Source organism: Chiloscyllium plagiosum, chromosome 2 (assembly GCF_004010195.1).
Source record: "Chiloscyllium plagiosum isolate BGI_BamShark_2017 chromosome 2, ASM401019v2, whole genome shotgun sequence".
Lineage (NCBI taxonomy): Eukaryota > Metazoa > Chordata > Chondrichthyes > Orectolobiformes > Hemiscylliidae > Chiloscyllium > Chiloscyllium plagiosum.
The window spans coordinates 63,194,568-63,215,877 of NC_057711.1; the positions used below are offsets into that span (position 1 = coordinate 63,194,568).

The 21,310-nt window shown below is 39.9% G+C and overlaps 1 protein-coding gene across 2 annotated transcripts in view; it reads left to right on the plus strand.

Annotated features, from left to right (window-relative positions):
* The first annotated feature begins 2,813 nt into the window (after positions 1-2,813).
* The window catches only part of LOC122560288 (small conductance calcium-activated potassium channel protein 2-like), a 240,128-nt gene continuing 221,631 nt past the window's right edge, over positions 2,814-21,310 (plus strand). The window contains exon 1 of one of the 2 annotated variants that reach the window (XM_043710851.1): positions 2,814-3,265. The gene's annotated coding sequence lies outside the window, so the exon portion shown is untranslated. Of the gene's footprint in view, positions 3,266-3,796; positions 3,812-21,310 lie in introns of those variants that run through there. The other variant, XM_043710841.1, reaches the window with a different exon arrangement.

Sequence of the window (21,310 nt, forward strand, 5' to 3'; positions counted from 1 at the left end):
ATCCTCATAGGTACCAAACTTGACTGTCAGCCTCTGCTCATCCACTCTGCGTTGTTGTGAAGTCCACCTTGGATGACGGTAACCCGAAGATCTGAGGCCGAATGTCCCTGACCACTGAAGTGTTCATTGTCTGTTTATCATTTCCCAAATGTGCTTTCTTCCTCTGTTGCTTTCTCCCATTCTTTGATTCACCACAACCTTTCAAATATGGACCCTTGCCCTCCCACTCTTTTGTTAACAGCCCATTGTACTTCTCTAATAATCTGGTGTGCAACTGATGATAATGATTGATACACATGGAAAGTAAAGTGTAATGTACATTAATGTAATGTTCTCCAATGCTGACATTTTCAGGATTCTCTTAAGCAAATCCAGCATGAAACCATGTGACAGAACTAATCAGAATTTTATTTTTGCTGTGAAGTGGTACAAACAAGGAGACTCGAGGCCATGCAACCTCAATTGCTTGCGCTGTTGGTGCCTATCACACCTCCATTAGCAGCTAGCCTGAATGCTGAATCAAATTTCAGACCACCTGCCTTCATCAGCAAGGGCCCACAGAGAAGACCCAGCTGGGAGGGGGAACCAGCATTAGTCACTGGCTAGCAGGATCCTCAGGAGGTTAAAGGAGGACATTGGGGGGCTGCTTTTTCAGGACAGATGACAGCAGTAGTGGTAGAATGCCCAGTGAATCTGGTCTGCTTTATTCAGCATAAACTGATTTCAAAGAAGGATCTTGAACACCCCTGATTTGTAAGGGGGTTAACACTTATCTTAGATAACTGCCAGAGATAACTAAAAAATTCAGTTATAGGAGTGACATTTATTTGGATTCTTTGGGATACAAAGTATTGGCCCCACAATGGTCTTCATTGCCCTACTCGTCACTGCATAAGGAATTCAACAAAAATCCTATTATTAAGCCTTCAAGTCTAGAATTCATCCAGTCTTTCAACAGATTAACCTCTGAGTGATTCAGAATGAGCTTTGTGGCATTTGTGTAACATTTAAATTTAAGTTCAATTTTCTGCTGTGTTAAGTAACTACTTTTCATAAGGCAAATCATTTCCACATCAACATAATGCTTGAGTGACTGGTTCTAAAATACATAGGCTAGAATTTTCTCTGTATAATAAAGGTGGGTTCTAATGTGTACAGGATGGGCAAGTCCTGTAAATTGACAATGGTTGGGAGACTGACATCTTAGATACATGGAAGCATAGAAAATATGCCATTCATTTGTCCATTTACCCAACATCTCTATATCCCCTGAAGCCTCCTTTGCATCTCCACAAAACACATCATCCCATCTACCTTTGTGGTCATCAGCAAACTTAGAAATATTGCATTTGGTTCCCTCCAGCAAGTTAATTAAACATATTTACTGTGATTAGCTGGGGATGAACACTGATCTCGATGGTATATCACTTGTCACTGCTTGTCACCTGAAAAACATCCATTTATTCCCACTCTTTGTTTTTAGTCTATTGCTCAATTGATGCCAGTAAATTATCTTCAATCCCATGTGCTTCAGTATTGTTCACTAGCCTATTTTGTGGGACCTTACCAAAAGCCCTTTTGAAAATCAAGTACATCCACTGGTTTTCCCATATCTATTCTGATAGTTACACCCTCAAAACCTCCAGCAGATTAGTTCAGCATGATTTCCCTTTCATATGCTGATTTTGTCCAGTCCTGTTAATGCTTTTCAAATGTTCAGTTATCATGTCCCATATAACAGATTCTTGTATTTCCACAATACTGATGTTAGGCTAATTGATCTATCATTTTCCCCCCTTCCCCTCTTAAGTAATGAGGTTGCACTTGTCATTCTCCAGTTTGTAAAAACTGCTCCAGTCTATAGAATTTTAGAAGATGATTACAATGGATCCAATATTTCCAGGGCCACTTCCTTTAGCACTGTGGATGTAGATTATTCAATGGTATCAGGCCTCTGTGATTTGTCAATCTCTATCCCCATTAATTTCTCCAGCACCACTTGTTTTTTTTAACTAATACTGATTTCCTTCAATTCCTCCCATTATCATTTCCTCAGCTTCTGATTGTAAGAGACCAACATCTATTTTCATTAAACGTCTCTTCACATGTTTATACAAACTTTTACAATCAGGTTTATGTTCTCCTTTTGTTTACTCACATACTTTATTTTCCCCCCTTGATCATACATTTGAATGTTTTGCCAAATTCTAAAATGCTCCCAATCCTTCGGCTTGTTGCTTGTTCTGGCAATATGATACATCTCCCCTTTGGATTTACTACTAAGTATTTTCTTTTGTAAGCCATAGTTGGGCCAACTTTCCTTTTTTATTTTTACGTCAGATAGGAATAAATAATTGTTGTAATTCATGCATATGTTCCTTCAGCATTTGACTTGCATATTCACTGCCAACCCCTTTAGTAAGGTTCCCCAAACTATCATTGCCAACTCATACCTCATAGTTCCTTTTATTTATATTCAGGGCCCTAGTTTGAAACATGTTTTCACGGAGACGAAGGTTTCTAACGATGAACTTATCAGTTTACTGTTTGATGTTTATGTTTTGTAAAGCAGCACTCAGTAGGCTAACTAACAGCTGACAGTTTGGAAGTGCAGGGGCTGAGGAATATTTCTCTGGATGAGAGAAACCTTGTTAAACACAGCGCTTCCACACGGATCTCCCATGGGAAATGCATGCAGTTTTCCCTCCTATCTGCGGTCTACAATTCATTCAAAAGCGTTTGTATTTCCTTAACATTCGAGGTGAACCTCTGACTTTAAATATTATAACGGCAGGGTTTATTTTGGTGATTTAAGTCGAGGTTAATGTTGATGAAGTTTCGAGCTTTCCCTCTTTGTGCTGTGGAAGCTGCAGACCGCCTGTATCTGAGGGGGTGCAGGGGGCAAGGTGTGAGAGACAGATGGAGAGTTCGAGTTCCCGGGCAGTGACTGCGGCAGCTTCCTGAGGTGTGCCCTCTCTCACTCTCAGTGCCTGAAGCCAATCACTGGTGCCTGGGCAGTGACCTCCGAGCGACACATCCTTCAGAAGCTGTGATCTCTCTGGGACGCCTCTGAGCTGACTCACCGTCCTCTGATTGAACGCGAACTTTGGGTGGAATCGGATCATCCCGATGGGTTAGTGTGCAGGCAACAGCTGTGGAATAGACAGCCACGGACTCACAGTGTGTGTGTGTTCGCGGCTACAGAGCGGAGTTCTTGGTGCTGGCTGCAGCTGGGCTAACATTAACCTGGGGACACCCACTGCAGGTAAGACCATGTCACCAACACCTTGCCATAACTTCCAGCCTCCACTTCTTGAGGAGCACTCTGACAGACATGATCCTGGCGCAGAATTCCCATCAATTCATCTCTTTCTCTCTCACATACACATCCCGGCAGGAAAGGGATTTTTTAAATTAAATCAAAAACCATTTATAGACTTTAGAAGCGACCCGTGAACAGTGGAGGGTCTGACAATGGTAAAGAAGTTCCCAGTCGACAGTCGGGTCTTTATTTTTCTTAATTGTGCGAATTAGCAGCAGGAAGACGGAGCCTCCAGTTCCCCCTAACCCTGACTGGAGTGACTGCTCCATGGAGTGGGGTTTGTACCGAAACCATCTGGACACCGCCGGTTTCAGGCAGTTCCCAAGCACACGTTCGCCTGAGATAACATTTCGTCAGTTTATGGACCGTTTGTACAATACATAGCAACATCTTGCCCAATGTCATCAGCTTCAAGCCCATGCCTCAGTTTTCCCATCACTCCGTCTCTTTCTCCGCAAAGTGTGAAGTGAATTCAGGTCGGAAGGCACCGTGAGTTCGCATTTCTGTAGAACTGAAAGCCCCACACAGCATGTGGTCATCGTGAAAATGCATGCAGTAGGATATTTTCAATTATTTAAAATTAGAACGTTGTGCTATTGACATGGCAAACGTTAATACATTCTGAATGTATTAATCGATAAGATATACAATAGTTGACATGATGGGTTGTGTCTTGTCAATTGTCCGGAGGCCTCAGACTTTTTACATTTATTGTTTTGGTCACTCTATTTTAATGCTTGTTTTAGTATCTTCAGTGAAGGCTCTTGTCTGCATTTACTGGGTATATGTATAGCATTATATTGGATAGACATGGCAATGATCCATTTTCAGTTTTTGGGTTTATCTGGAGTAGATTTAACTTCAAACTTTATAACTTTGTTATTCACTACCCATCTGACAGGTACCTAATAATCCAATGCAGTCTGCTGTATGCATGATTGATCATTCCTTGTCATAAGTCTATCAACAGTTAATGATGGGCAGGCAAGGAAGTGGAGTTGAATCCCGCAGTCAGATCAACCATGACCTTATTGAATGAAAGAACAGGCTCAATGGGCCGATTGGCCTAATGCTACACCTAATTCATTATAAACTTATATTTATTCAGGCTCCGGTCTAGGTGCCAAAGCAAATGCAGAATAAATATTGAAGAAAATTATCATTAAAGTATTCTGAGGATTTGAAACTTAGATGTGACTAATTAAAGTTTAAAGAGTACAGATGCTTCTGTCCGGATTCTCTAAGCATGAATCTCTTGAAGGCTAGAAGTGGATATATGAGCTTGTACACACAGAGGTTTCACAGGGGAGACTATTTCAACAGGAATGCCAAACAATATAAACAAGAACACTGATTCAAATTAGAACTGTTTGGAGAGGAATTGAGTGCAACTGAGTTTGAGAGATGCAAGTACAGTGGTAATGTTACTGGATGAGTAATCCAGAATGGTCAACTAATATTTTGGGATTGTAGGTTCAATCCCACCAATGCAGGTGGTGAAATTTGAATTCGCTGAAAATCTGGAAGAAGGAAAAAGCTAGCCTAATGGTGACCAGTGACCATTGCTTTAAAAGTCTTCTAGTTCACTAATTTGCTTTAGGAAAGGAAATCCTTAAGTGAATTGGTAATCCTTGTGTGATCTAGTTGTGACTCCAGACCCGTAGCAATGTGATTGATTTGGGGTAATGAAGGATAGACAATAAATGCCAACCAAGCTAATGATATCCACATCCCATGAATGAATGCAGAAAAAAACACCCGTTGTTATCCAGTCAGACAATGCAATGCAATCAACTCTTTGGGCATTTCCAAATTGTTGCATGACACTTAAAAAGCAATGTGCTCCTTTTTCAAGATTTAATAATCCTTCCTGGCCTTTTCAAATAAACAGTGTGTTGTTATTTATCCAAAGGTGTTTCACTGCAATTGTTCACAATTATACACATGGCTCTGTTTGCATGGCTTTTGCATTTATAAGTTTGTCAGCTGTTATTCTGTTGCCTCTTTGGATGTTGTCTGCGGCTCGTTTAGGTGCACTTTTCTTTTTGAGTCTCAAGGATGTGGGATTCTGGGTCCCTTCCAGAGACTAACAGTACAAAAGTCCAGTTTTTTATTCACTCATAGGATGTAGGCACTGCTGGTTGAGCCAGCATATCTTATTCGTTATTCATTGTCCTTCAGAAGTTGGTGCTGAACTGCCTTCCTGAACTGCTGCAGTCCATTTGGAGTAGGCAGGCCCACAATGCCACTGAGGAGGAACTTTCAGGAGTTTGTCCCAGTGACACTGAAGGAACAGTTATAGATATTTCCAAGTCAGGATGGTGAGTGGCTTGGAGGGGAACTTGCAGGTGGTAGTGTTCCTGTGCATCTGCTGTCCTTGTCCTTCAACCTAATAGTGGTCATGGGTTTGAATGTAACAAAGGAGCCTTGGTGAATTTCTTCTATGCATCATGTAGATGGTACACAATGCTGCTTTTGAACATCAGTGGTGGAGTGACTGAATGTTTGTGGATGTGATGCCAATCAAGCAGGCAGCTTTGTACTGAATAGTGTCAAGCTTTTCAAGTGTTGTTAGAACTGCCCCCATCCAGGCAAGTATGGAGCATTCCATCACACTCCTGACATGGATCCTGTAGATAGATGGTAGACAGGTTTTGGGAGTCAGAAGGTGAGTTAGTCACTGCTGGATTCCTAGCCTCTGACTTGCTCTTATCGTAACGCCACTTATGTGACTAGACCAGTTCTGGTCAGTGGTGTGAAACTGTAAATTTCAAAAATTTAATAATTGTTCAGGGATCGAAAGAACGCGGAATCAGTGGAGCCCCAGCATAGAGTGTACTCTCAGAGGTTCCGTTTTTCTGGATGAGATGTCAATGTTGGGCACCATCTGCCTTTGTATGCAGCCATAAAAGATCCAATTACATGGTTTCAAAGAAGAGAACGAGTCATAGTCATACTGCATGGAAACAGACCCTTCAGCCCAACTCATCCATGCCATCCAGATATCCTAAACTGATCTAGTCCCATAAGCCAGCATTTGGTCCATATCCTTTTTAACCCTCCCTATTCATGTACCCATCCAGATGCCTTTCAAATGTTATTATACACAGCTGTATCACCTCCTCTGGCAGCTCATTCCATACATGCATCACCCTCAGGTCCTTTTAAATCTTTCCCCTCTCACCCTAAACCTGTGCCATCCAGTTTTGGACTCCCTTATCCCAGGGAAAAGACTGTGGATATTCATTTTATCGATGCCCCTCATGATTTTATAAACTTCTATAAGGTCACCCTCAGCCTCCTAAGCAACACATAGGCTCTTTCGAGCCTATCAAATCTCTCCTTAAAACTAATCCTTCAAGTCTGGATAATATCATTATAAATCTTTTTTTGCACCTTTTCCAGTTTAATATCATCCATATAGTAGGGCGACCAGAATTGTAGCTGAAAATGTGTTGCTGGAAAAGCGCAGAAGGTCAGGCAGCATCCAAGGAACAGGAGAATCGATGTTTTGGGCATAAGCCCTTCTTCAGGAAACGTCGATTCTCCTGTTCCTTGGATGCTGCCTGACCTGCTGCTCTTTTCCAGCAACACATTTTCAGCTCTGATCTCCAGCATCTGCAGCCCTCACTTTCTCTCCGACCAGAATTATACACTATTTCAAATGTGGCTTATCAATGTCTTGTTCAGCTGTAACATGACAATTCAACTCCTGTACTTAATGCTCTGACCAATGAAGACAAGCATGCCAAATGCCTCCTTGATGATCTGGCGGTACTTATTCCTTAATGCAACGCAAACAGACTATCTGGCTGTTATTGCATTCCAATTTTGCAATATTTCAGTGTTCAAATTTGCAGCTACTTTAGCTGTGTTGCAACAGTTACTTCAAAAGTACTTCATTATAAAACACTTTGGGGATATGCTGTAGTCGTGAAAGGTGTTATAAAAATGCAGGTCTTTTATCTTTGAACAGATGTTTTAGAGAAAGAAACTATATGATAGCAGTGACTAATATTCTGGATGATAATATTCTGGATAGACCTTCAAGGCATTTGCTTGTAAATCAGAACAGCTTCTTTTAATATTCAGTTTACAGTAGACAAGCTTTCTTCTGTAAGCCAGTGGCATGAATTTAGGATTAGTTCCTTCCAGTTTTAATGTGTTTTTACCTATTTGCATCATTTTCCCAGTTTCTATTAGCTAAAGCATTCACAAATGAAACCAAATCAATTCATTAAAAGTTTGGTCCAAACTTCTTGTGAGCTCTAAAATTGGCAGTGAGCATCACAAGGACAATTAAAGAGAAAATATTTGCAATAATCAGAAAGTGCTGGAAAAACTCAGCAGGTCAGGCAGCATCTGTGGACAGAGAAACAGAGTTACCTTTCGAATCTGATACAACTCTTCTTCAACATTGCGTAAGGGTTTTGAGAAAGAGTCATATCAGACTCAAAATATTAACAGTTTCTCTCTACACACATGCTGTCAGGCCTGCTGAGTTTCTCCAGCATTTTTGGTGTTACGTCTGTTCTCCATCACCTGCATTAATTTGTTTTAAAAAAAATATAAATTATTTGGAACTCTTTTTGAATTTAAGTGCGGTGATGCTATGTTAAGTTTTGCAAGGAATTATATTTCAATAAATAAAAATGAATAAAAGGAAGTGGATAATAAAACACAATGAACTATGGATGTTGGAGATCTGAAATAAACAATAAGTGAAATTGCTGGAGAAAATCAGCAGGTCTGGCAGCATCTATGGAGAGAAAACAGAGTCCATTGTGTCCACAACAATCAGCAATGACTATCTAATCCCATCTTCCTGCTTTTGGCTCATAGACCTTGGGGTAATGACAACATACTGCTTAAATGTTGCAAGAGTTTCAGGCAATGAGTTCCAGATTCCTGCCACCCTCTGTGAGAAAAGGAATCTCTTTGATTCTCCTCTTAGCCTCCTACCTGCTTATTGACCTCTCTACTAATAGAAAAAGTGCTTTCCCATCCACACTGCTATGCTGTTCCTAAGTGTTTCATCTCTATTAGATTTCCTCTCAACTGTAAGTGTTTTGAGCAAACAATTCCAGCTTATTCAAACTTTCCTCAATTCCTGACACTCTCCAGTTGAGGCAGCATCTTGGTAAATCTCCTGTGTACCTTCTTAGTACAATCACATCTTTCCTATGATGTGTTGACCAGAGCTGCATGCAGGGCTCTAGTTGTGGCCTAAACAGCATTTTATGTAATTCCACCAAACCTTCTTGCCTTGTATATCCCATGTGCCTTGTTGACGACCTCATCTATTTACTCTGCTACCTTTATCTGTCTGTAGATATGCATGTCTGCCATGAGGGACCTTACAAATAGCCTTGCTGAAGTCCATGTAAATCACATCAAATTTGTCAAAAACAATCTTTCATGAATGCTGACTACCCTGATTTATCTGTGTTTTTCCAAGTGCAGATCTATTCTGTGTCTGAGAATTCCTTCCAGTGACTTCACCACCACTGAGATCAGACTGACTGGCTACGAATTTACTGGTCAATTCCTTCCTCCCATATTTAAAATTGGACAATGTCAGCAGCCTTCCAGTTGTTGGCACTTCGCCTGAAAATTATTCTCAGACCTTTGATATCTCCTCCCTTGCCTCTTCAATAGTCTGTGATGCACTTCATCTGGGCCTATGGCTGTATCCACTTTTGAGGCTACCAACCTGTTAAAGCCTCTTCTTGCTCTATATTAATTTCTTGTAATATTTCACAGTCCTACCCTGATATCTTTATTGTGTTGCCCTTTTCCACCATGAAAATTGATGCAAGTATTCCTTGAGAATTGTGCCCATATTTTCCAAGTCCACACGCACTACCTCAACGTTCCCTAATGGGCTCTACTCTTTTTCTAGTTATTCTCTTGTCCTTTATATATTTTTAAAAAATCCTTTGGGCTTGCTCACCTTTAAGCTCATTATCTCCAACAGCAGATGTTTGCACCCAATGTTTCCTTCTCAGCAGTCTAAGAAAAAATAACTTTATCTTCCATTGCTACAGCTAAACTTAGAATGTCTCTTTAACTTAAATGAAAATTCTAAGAAGTTTCACAAAATATGGGATCGCTCATGTGAAACTTTGAGGATGTGAAATTTGTCTTCAATGATTACCCAAAATGAGTTGAATCAGTCTTAGGAAATTGAGATCGAGTTTAAAATTGGCTGTCAATTTGTTAGTCTCCAATTTAGTTAACTGCTGAAGAAAACTCTTCTCCCAAGATATGCAGAATAAATTCCTGTTAAAGGTTACCACTTAGTTCCTTTCTAAATGAATTAATTAGATTCCAGCATTTTAAAAAATAGCAATGAAAAGAAGTATGATTATAAAATATATTCCTCTGAAGTCATGAGAATATCACCAGTTAGTATCAGACTATTCAAATTTAATGTTAATTGGACATTATTGATTTTGATAAATTAATTTCGGAATCAGGTAGAAATTTCACAACTTTCTCTAATTTGCTTTTTTTGAAATTCCAAATGCATTCGTGCAAACCCACAGGAGACAACTGAACATGAACTATTGTCATCTTAAAAGGCAGAATGACACTTACACATCCTACATTTTCCAATTAGGTATGAAAACTAAATTAGTGACTTAATAAATTTGCCAAAATATTTATTGCCTCCATTTGTATTTCAACATGGTTTCAACAAAACAAGGAACTTTGTCGTGAAACAAATAACTAGATTTTATGTGCCATTAAAGGGCTTCATGTCATTTATAAACTAGGTGGATAAAATATTCTGAATTTTAACAATTCAAACCAAATTGAGGAAACATTAATTACATCTAAATCGGTAGAAATGATTAGTCCTCTGCCAATTCACTGGAAATGGAAGATTTACATTTACACAGAACCTTATGATGGCTCTTAAAAATGTTTCCAAGTGCTTCTTAAATAATGGATTTCCTGCAGCTGGGGAGCTGCAGAAAGACTAAGATCAGCAGCAGGGATAAAAAACAGCACAGAGAGAATAAGTTCAGCTTGAGAAGCAGTGGGAAAGAATAAGAGCAGTAGCAGGGATAAAAACAATGCAGAGACAGTAAGATCATGGCAAGCAGGACTAAGATAAGGGTGTGTGATTAAGGGCAACAACATGTTAGTTAATGTGTTAGCTCTTGGCCTCTGTAAGACAGCTTGGTCATGAATTATTTCAGTTGTTACTGTCATTGGACAAAGACAATGCTCCCCAGGACCATGTGGTCGTCAGTGCGCAATGGCTACTTCACATTTATATAAAATATACACAGCCCTCTTCAACCCCCTCAAAATGAAATTCAGGACCTGGTACATCAACACCGTCATAAACACCCCAGCAGAGACAGAGCTAACATAACATGGGAACTCCAGCATCATTGGCATTGTTATCCTGAGTGAGTCATGGTGGGTAGGAAAATGTCAACTCAAAGATCCACGTAGCAGTTAAACCTTCTAGTTGGCTAAATCTGAGGAAAATCGCTGACTCAATGGGAATGACTTCTCCATAAAAAACTAATTAGTTCATGGTATTGGCCCCCATTGATTGTGTCAACACTCAAGGAGGGTCTACAAGAATGTTTGTGTCACCCACACCATGACTGGAGTTGACAACTCCTGGCCTGACCATGACCTCATCTCATTGACTATCTCCATCAGCCTGGCCCTGATAGGCCGGCAGCAGAAATGCCACTGCAGAAGAGTCAATGTTTATGGACTTAAGAACCCTGCAGAGAAAGATCGACTCAGTCATGCCTTCACTCCCTTTGGTATAAATTTTAAGAAGTTGAGGTTCCAGCAGAGACCCCTGGGGGAGCCCACTTGTTACATTGTGCCAATCAGACAAAGGCCTATTTTTCTACCCATTGCTAGTATGTTATCCGCTACGCTATGTGCTTCTACTTGGTATAATAAACTTTTATGCAGCACCTTGCCAAGTGCCTTCTAGAAATCCAAGTGCAAGTTGTGGTTTGACAAACCTGCTGGAATTAAAGGGGAGCCAGTGGATGTGATTTCCTTCAAATTTCAGAAGGTTATTGATAATTTCCCACATAAGAGCACTCAAAATGAGTTGGAAGTCATGTTCTGAGATGGATTGAAGGCTGGCTGCCAAAGGAAACAAAGAGAAGGAATAAATGTGTCTTTTTCTGAGTGGCAGGCAGTGGCCAGTGGAGTACCACAGAGATCTGGGTTTGGATCCCAGCTATTCACAACATACATTCGTGGTTCTAATGAGAAAACTATGTGTCATATCACTAATGTAGGTGACACAAAACTGGTTGGGACAGTAAATTGTACGGAGTATACAGAGAAGCTTCAGCACAATATTAACAAGTTACATAAGTGGGCAAATACATGGCAGAGGCAGTATAATCTGGATAAATGTGAGTTTATCCACTTTGGTAGCAAAATCCAGCAGGCAGATTATTATCTGAACAGTGATAGATTGGGAAAGTGTGATGACGCCAATGTGTCCTTATACACCAGACACTGAACATGAGCGTGTAGGAGTAGTAAGAGTTAAGAAAGCAATGGAATGATGACCTTTATAGTAAGCAGGGATGTCTTCTGTAACTATAGAGGGCATTGATGACGGCATTAGAGTATTGTGGGCAGTTTAGTCTCCTTTCCTGAGGAAGGATGTTCGATTGACTGATTCCTGGGATGGAGAGACTGATATATGAAGTGGATCAATTATGATTAAATTCACTGGAGTTTAGAAGAATGGGGAGTGAGACAGTTCTTAGAGCCTACAAAATACTAACAAGATTAGACACAGGGGTCTCTGTCTTAGGATAAGAGGCAGGCTTTTTAGTGAGGAGGAATGTCTTCGCCTGGAGAATGGTAAAGCTGTGGAATTCTCAGCAACAGGAAAATGTTGAGGCCAAAACATTGAAGACTTCCAAGAAAGAAGTAAACCTAGTTCTTAGGACTAAAGGAATCAGATGGTTTTGGGGAGACAATGGGAACAGAGTACTGAGTTAGATGATTATCCATGATCATGTTGAATAGTGGAACAGGCTGAAAGGCCTGAATGGCATACTTCTGCTCCGATATTCTATGTTTCTACAATATATCAACTGGCTCCCCTTTTTTCCACAGCATATGTTATACTTTCAAAAAAACTTCAATAAATTGATTAAGCTGATCGCACTTTCAAAACACAATGGTGACTCTTCTATGATTACCATGAATTTTTTCAAAGTATTCTGCCAAAAATGCCTTAATAATTAATTCTAATACTTCACTGATATTTCCTCATTCAGGACAAATCAACAAGCATCCTATCCATTACCTAGAACATTTATTCCCTTCATTACAGACACATAATTGCAACAGTGTGTGCCATATACAAGACACAATGCTGCAGCTCACCGAGTCTCCCTTAACAACACACCATTGATCCCACAAGCTCCACAGTACCAAGGTGGATAAGAGCAGTAACTGCATGGGGACACTGCCACCTGCAACATTCCATCCAACTCAATACACTACAGTAACATTTACTAATGTTGAGTCAAAAACCAAGAGCTCATTTTCTATGAGGGTGCATTCATCATCTTGACTCCAGTGGCTCAAGAAGGTCTTCTCACATCCCACTTCCCACCAACACCTTCGGAAGAGATATTAGGGATAGGCAACATGCTAGTCTTCCAGTGAGAATCAAACTATGAAAAAAATAAAATCCCTGTTTATGAGTTGTCTTGAATTTTTATTGATTCTGTTACATTTTCCTTTTTGTAGACAAGAGGTTAGGTAGCATACCAGACACCAAATCCCCATGTTAAATTCAGCATCTGCTTGGGGAATGTTCAGAATAACTCAATGTTTCATTGTAACAGCTGCTTGTTACTTTGTACCTGTGTGGAGGGACAGGGAGCATGGAGTTTGAAATGACTTTAACCTGTGGTCATCTCAGTTTTAATGTCCGCTGGGTTCTCAGTTCTGGTTGAGCACATGTCTTCACAAATTTTGAAATGAAATGTCTAAGTTTCAGTTCGCCTGGCTTTAGGTTTGGAATTGTGGTCCAATCTTGAGCTCAGATTTAAATATATATATGGTTTATGTTTTGATTTAATGCTACAGCATTTATTGAGGCTCTCAGTTGAACGACATTTACTAATCACTCATAAGCATTATTTTCTAAATCTCTATATTAATAGTTAATAATTATGTCCTATCTATTTTGTCATGACTTGTATTTTTACCTGTTTGCTATTGTGTTTTCTTGTATAACATTGGGCAAACTGTAGCTTTGCTTTCAAACAGAGCTCAAATAATAAACACCATGAAATCATTTGAAATGTTATCTTTTACCAGTCGAGTTGCTTTTGACAGAGATGGTGATTTATGTTTATTATGGAAGTCTTTTCCATCAGCATTTCAAAAAGCATTCACATGATGCATAATAATTTCCCTCTAATCTCTGTTTGCTGGCTGATAGTCTTATATCAAGAATTTTACATTTCAAAGGCCTGATAATAATTCTGCAATGCAATTTTAACTGGTGCTGCTCCATTTTAGCTGGGAAACATGCTAAAAGTATTTATTTTTAATATTTCAGACAAAGCAGTCTGATCACTACATATTCTTCATGCATATGGAGCAGTTGTTGCATAAAGGCGTATTATAGAGAGATACAGTAAAAACAATCACTGAACTAAGTAATTGCCCTTCATAGCCTTCTCAGTTATGCAGTTCTTGTTTTGTTTTAAAACTAACTGTTCAAAGTCAGCGTTTTCTTGATCCGTATCTTCAGTTCACTTTATACGTTAACTCCATACTTAAGCAGATATACTTCCATTCTTTCTTAACATCTCACATTGATGGAAATATTTCACATGTCAAATGTTCAATATCATACTTTGGAAGCAATAAATTTCAACTTTTAATTGTAACACATGAATCAAATTACACCATAAAATACAGATATACCTTTCAGCATGTGCTGGAGTGTACTTGCTCTTTGACTAGTTTGAGCGTGTGTAATAGATTAGGGAGGTAAAGCATCAACTTGATTGAAAATTTTTCACTGAGCCTGTATATAGAGTTACATCTGGGGGATGGTGAGATAACTTAAACAATTGATCTGCTCCTGGTCCTCTACCGAGAAGAACTATAGGAATAAAGCCTTCAATGGATTGAAATGTACTGGGTAGAGAGAAATTATCATTGTTGTTGGAATGAAGGATATTCTGTGAGCTTCGCACAGAACCCTGTATTTATTCAGCGCAGTCATTGGTGTTTATAGCCAAGATTGTTATTGTTGGCTATCCTTTGATTCAAAGATGATAACTACTCAGAGTTGTGAGTTTCTACCATGAGTTTTAATGTGACTGAACAGTCGCATTCCCAATTTCATAAGCATTTGGGGCAGCATCTGCCATATGTCAGTAGGGCCCAGAGTGCAGGATTTTCTTCTTTCTCTTTCCTTTCCTCTCACTGCTGTGCATCATCATTAAAACATTGTGACTTAAGGAGTGATGTAGCTTGATAGACAAATTGTAGCCATTTTGAATAATTGGTCACTGTGCATCACAGAGAGCTTAGAGTGTCTATGAAGCATATCGTTTGGCTTAGCTTAGAATACTTAAGTGTTGAGAGAAGAAGACGTGGTGGGTGGAGACCTTTTACAGCTGTCCAAATATTGTGACCAATTTATAGAAGTAGGTTTTGCTGGAACTTGGCTTGAATACTTGCAGAGCTGGTCTCAAGTAAGACACATAGCATTTACTAAGATATTCTTCCCATCGAATCTAGAGAATCCGATGGAGACATCGATTATGCAATTTCTCTAAATCGCTTATAGATCACGGCAACACAGACCAGCTCACACTGTCGTACAGGAATGTGGTGATGATAATTTCTCTTTGCTGAACTTTGAACTTTGTGTGAACAGTATTGAAGGTGATGGCATGGTAGTAATGTCACTGGAGCAGAACACTAGAGACCCAGGCTAATAATCCCCCATGGCAGCTGATGGAATTTAGATTCAATTATGAAATTTGGAATTGATACATCTGGAAGCTAGTCTAATGCTGACAATGATATCATTCTCAATTGTTGCTAAAAATCCATCTGATTCATCAATGCCATTCATGGAAGGAAATTTGCCATCCGTACCTGGCCTATTCGTGACTCCAGCCCAGCATCAATGTGGTTGAATTTTAAGTTAATGGCCAGGCTAGAGAGTCAGTCACTTCAAACCAATGGAAAGTCCTTTGAAAGTTATGGCCACTTGGCATCAACCTAGGTGCCAGAAACAACAATGACTAACCATGACCTGAATACCTTTCAGAGGTCGGTATGGTGTGTGCAGAATTACTAACGTTTTGGGGTTTGCCTAAAAGTGGGAGACTAGTGACATACTAATACTCCTGTTCCTTGGATGCTGCCTGACCTACTGCGCTTTTCCAGCAACACATTTTCAGCTACTAATACTCATACCCTTACAAAGAATATCCCATGTACCACCATCACCATCTGAGTATGTCCTGCCTCACTGGCAAGGTAGAATCACCAGAAATGGTGGCACAGTTGTCCTGGGGGAATCTCAACATAGACTCTGAACCTCATGAAGGCATATGGTATCAGGTTAAAGATGGGTGAGAAAACCTCCTGCTTATTACCATTCTTACCTCTCACCTAACCCCTCTTCAGCTGATGGAACAGAGTACCCATCCATGTTGAACACCAATTACCTGTGATGTGGAGGTACTGGTTTTGGACTGGGTTGGACAAAGTTAATAGTCACACAACATCAGGTTATAGTCCAACAGATTTATTCAGAAGAACTAGCTTTCAAAGCACTGCTCCTTCATCAGGTAACTACCAATTACCTGAACTTTGGTAAGAGCATCTATCTTGTGGAACCAAAGTCCTGTCCTCACAATGAAGATACTCTCCCTTGTGTTGTGTGATATTATACTCATGCTAAATAGGATAGATTTTAAACAGATCTAGCATTGAGTTTCCAGCCTTGGACACCCTGTAACCATGTCTCTGTAATAACTATCAAATAACATTCATTTATTTCTCTTTATGTAGCCAACTTATTTATCTTGGTACAAATGTTGCATGTATTCAGATTAAGAGCCTTAAGTTTTGACTTTTGAACCATTATTATTCTCTCTCATTCTCGTTTCTGCTTCACTATTCTGCATATATTTCCTACCCTTGCCTGTTTCATTTCAATAACTCTGCTCTCTTGTATCTTTTTGAATTTTTAAACTTCCCTTCAATTGCTGATTAGTTTTAAACTCTATCTAAAGCCCAAATTATGTGATTTGCCAAGACACAGGTGGCAACATTGTTCAAATGAAGCTATCTCAATAGAAGAGCTCTCTCTTTCCTTAGTGTAGGGCCAGTACTCTATAGTGGGAACTTTTTTCTCCCACACCAACCTTTGAGCCATGTAATTACCTCTCTAATCCTATTTAGCCTATACCAATTTGCACATGGTTCAGATAGCAATCCAGAAGTTATTACTTTTGTGGCTCTGCTTTTAGTTTAGCACCAAGCTGTTCAGCAGAACTTATTTCCAAGTCTTATTTGTGTCATTGGTACCCATATGGACCGCAAGTGGATCCTTTCCCTCTTACTCAAAGTTCCTTTCCAGCCCAGAAGAAACATCCTGAATGTTGGAATCAAGTAGACAACACAGCCTTCAGGACTCTTTGAGTGATCAGTCTAAATTCCATGAACTCTGCTATCCCCTATTAGTGTTACATAGAATCATAGAATCCCTACAGTGTGGAAACAGGTTATTTGACCCAGCAAGTCCACACTGACCCTCTGGAGAGTAACCCACTCAGACGCATTCCCCTACCTAATTACTCTACATTTACCCCAACTAATGAACCTAACCACACATTCCTGAATGCAGTGGACAATTTAGCATGGCCAATTCACCTAATCTTTGGATTATGGAAGGAAGCCGAAGCACCGTAGGAAATCCACACAGACATGGGGAGCATCGAAGAAATTAGCCCAATAAAGTAGAGACCACACAAACTAGATTGGGTGAAATTGACAAGCTGTTTATTAGAAGTGATATCCCTGGAAGAGAACAAGGCTGACACAGAACTGACAGTCTGTACAGGTAGATCAAAGGTTCTCTTCCTCGAGCTGAGGATGAAGCCAGGTTTTATAGGAATCTTATACAATAAGGGTAATTAAAATGGGGAAAGATACAATATACTTGGAAATGGACTAATCTAGTTACAATGATGATAATTGAAAAACAGTTATCGGAAGAATGTCCTGATTGTCGGTACAATGTAGCATCCTGACAGTAACAATGAATTCTTGATGGGATCAGGAGATTCCAATTCTCTTTGCAGGTAGGTGAGAATGTCTCTTTTGAAACAGTAAGGTGCTTCCATTGTTCCTGTCCTGGGAGCGAGGTCCTTTAGTGCCTCTCCTTTGTATGACCTGTCTGACCTGTCCTTTGTGTGGCTTTGGTATTGCTGTATTATCAGACTGTCCTCTGGGGCAGCTGTGTTGACCAGGTCCAGGAAGCTTATTATTAGTGCGTTTTGTGAATTGTAATCCCTTGTCTGCGAGTGACTATAGTTCTGTCTGGTTTCACTTGTCAGCCTGTTTGGTCAATGCTGAGACATTCTGGGTGTTTCTGGTATAGTTTGGTCAAGTTTGATTTCCTATGCTCTGTGTAGGCATACTTGGGTACTCAGGGTGGCAGATCTTTTCCCACAGGGAGAATGTAGAAGTTTCACACAGACAGTCACCCGAGACTGGAATCGAACTTGGGTCCCTGGCGCTGTGAGGCAGCAGTGCTAACCCCTAACCCACCATGCTGCCCTGAGCCACCGTGCTCTATGTTACACTTGTCTTTTCTTCGCCTACTTGAATGGTGCTGTGCTCCACAATGCTATCATTAGTTTGTTTGCCTGCTTGCAGTCTGTGCCCTTATTCACAGTGGGAGTGAGAACCATTTGGATAAGGGCACTGGCTGAAACTCTCTAAACTTATATTCTGGATCCCTCTATCAGCGTCACGAGCAGTCACCTTCTTCTGGTCTGAACATAGACTAATTTGGTGTAATTAATCTAAGTGGTATGACTGTCTCCTGAAACAGTGGTAAATTACCTCTCCCCACTGACATGTCACAGTAACTGCATTTCAGACTCCAATTCATCAACTCTGAGCCAAAGTTTCTCAAGCGGTTAATACTTGCTGAAAGTATGATCATTGTAGAACGTACTGGCATCCACCAGCTCTTATATACTAGAGCTGCAACAAATCACCTGCTCAGCCATCTCTATTCCATTCACCTTATTAATTTGGTTGTTAAATATTTAAATGGTGGATATTGTGACTGTATTCTTCAGCTGTAATATGTCTCCTAATCTAAAGCAATTTCCCAAACAATAGACATAAAAGTAATACCCTCAGATCACCTGTTTTTCTGTGATGTTATGCTTTTGGCTTTTACTGGAACAAACAAGTTGAAGGGGGTCTCTCACACCATCACTGCTTGACACACAGATCTAATCTTCTTGTTTTGAGGCCATTGACCTGCTCGCTGACACTTTTTAAGAAATTTGCTGAGTCTGCTTTCCCTCCTGCTCTTTATGAAACTGCTGCCACTGCACTCTCTTATACTATTCAAGGGTATAGGCTCCTCCTCTCTCCTGCTCAGTCTGCTTCACAGCAATACTGATTATCTGAACATTGTTCCCAGTCATTAAGGATGGACAATAAGTGATGGCTTAATTAACAACATCCACATCCCATGAATGAATTAATAACCTCAAGCAGGTGATCCAGTGTTGGCTCTCTTTGTTAACAATGACCTATTGAGAGAAATGGCTGTCAGGTTATGGGGAATACTCAACATATCTAGGAGGGAGATTACTTTTCTGACCATGTATAGGTTGATAGACTATTAGGTAATCAAAGGTTATTTTACGATACAGGTGGATTGGGAAATTCAGGTTGGTCTTGGCCTCCAAGCAGGAGTCAGGATGTGGGGAAGAAAATCAATCACGATATAGAAAAAGCGTGTAAGGAATGCACTCTTACAGTAATAGGTTGATAGACTCAGGTTCTTGTTTACAGAATTGAAGAGGTACTAATGGCTTCCAAATCTAATCTACAATGAGCAATAACATTGCAGTCATCCACAAACGATAGATCTTGGAGATTAAAGAATCTTGCATTGATAAGATATTTAATTCTGATACCACAGGGCAGTACATGGTGTACATTCTCTGAACCACTTACTTACAGTAGCTGAGGAAATCCTTCCAGAGGTACACTGTGGCTTTAGAACTTTCCAGAATCATTGACAAGGTTAGTAGCCACTTTCAGGGGATTGGAAATTGTAGAGGTTGATCAAAGCTTTGCTGGACCTCAGTAAGAATTTGGAAAGTGTCTCTTTTGGATCTCCTTTCCAAGAATGTTGCCATAATCAAGAAGCAGTTATAGGATTGTGATAAAGCTTCATGGATATACAAATCATTGAAGCACACTTTGTGATTTACTGAGTCAAAGGCTTGATTCAGGTGAATGAATGCAATGGAGAGTCCGTGGTGCCATCTCCAACATTTTTGTTTAGAATTTGTCTGGCAACAAAGGCCATGTTGGAAGTTCTTCTGGAAGGTTCTGAAGCCACAGTATATCTCTGGACGGATTTCCTCAGTGACCTCCAGTAAGAGGTTCAGAGACTGTGGACCAGGTACTACCCTGTGATGGACAAGAAAGACACGCTTCAGTAGCTTCTGCAGCAGGAGTCGTCTGCTTTCCCATAGATAGTTACAGAACTTAAGTGTTGCTGAAAGCAAGAGTCCTGCTGTTGCAGCTTTTTTGTCTTGCACTTTTCAGGACAGAATCCCAAGATTCCCAAATATCAAATAGAACAACAACTTATACTGTTTGAGAAGAGAATGATGACTGGTTGACAAGCGATCGACAGTTTGATTGGTTGAGGCATTGCCATGGAGATATCATCAGGAATCAGAGTCCCAGTTAGGACCCACTGGAATAGCATTTCATAAATTGAGCCTTGCCATTCCCAGCATCATACCGGATGTTAATTTTTAAGATACACGCAATACTCTAATTTAACTGACTTTCAGAACAAGGTTGATATAAAACATGGACCATGTTTTATTGTAAGTCATTAAACTATAGCTACAAGTAAACAAATGGAAACCATTGGCATAAGTCATGATTAACTAAAACTCTGATCAACTCGTAAATTCCCCCGTTAACTTACACAATTTAGGGAAATAAATTACTGGCAAAGGTAGAAATAAATTGGAAAATCAGTTCAGTGGCCTTTGTTTCCCTAATCCAATTTTGAGACATTCCTACTTTGATGAGTTAGGCCCTTGGTGTTCAGTTGTCTTTGTCTGGATGCTTTCATTGGTTTGTAAGAAACACAATAGCCTAGAAGATAAGCGATGAGAATGACGCAGAAACTGCAGAGGGATGTGGATGTGTTAAATGAGTGGGCAGAAAGTTGCCAGATGAAATATAATGTGGGAAAATGAGAGATTATGCACTTTGGAAGGAAAAATAGAGATGAATGTTACTTAAATGGAGAGAGACTGCAGAAGGTTACAGAACAAAGAGATGAGGGAGTCTTCATCAATAAATCCCAACAGCCTAGGATCCTAGTAGATAAGGAAGACAAATGGAATGTTGGTTTTTTTTTCCCCCCAAAGGAAATGGTATATAAAATGAAAAGATTTTGTTTAAAAAAATTATAGAAAACACCAATAAAACTGTAAATGGTTTTTGGCCTCTTAACCTTGGAAAGATATACTGGCATTGGAGGCAGTCCTGAGAATGCTCACAAGGCTGAAACTAGGTGTAGAGGAACTGTCTTATGAGGACAGTTTGAGTAGGTTGGGTCTGCACTCATTGAAATTTAGAAGAATGAGAGGTGATTTTACTGAAATATCTGAGATTCTTAGAGTCAGTACTTACGTTGTC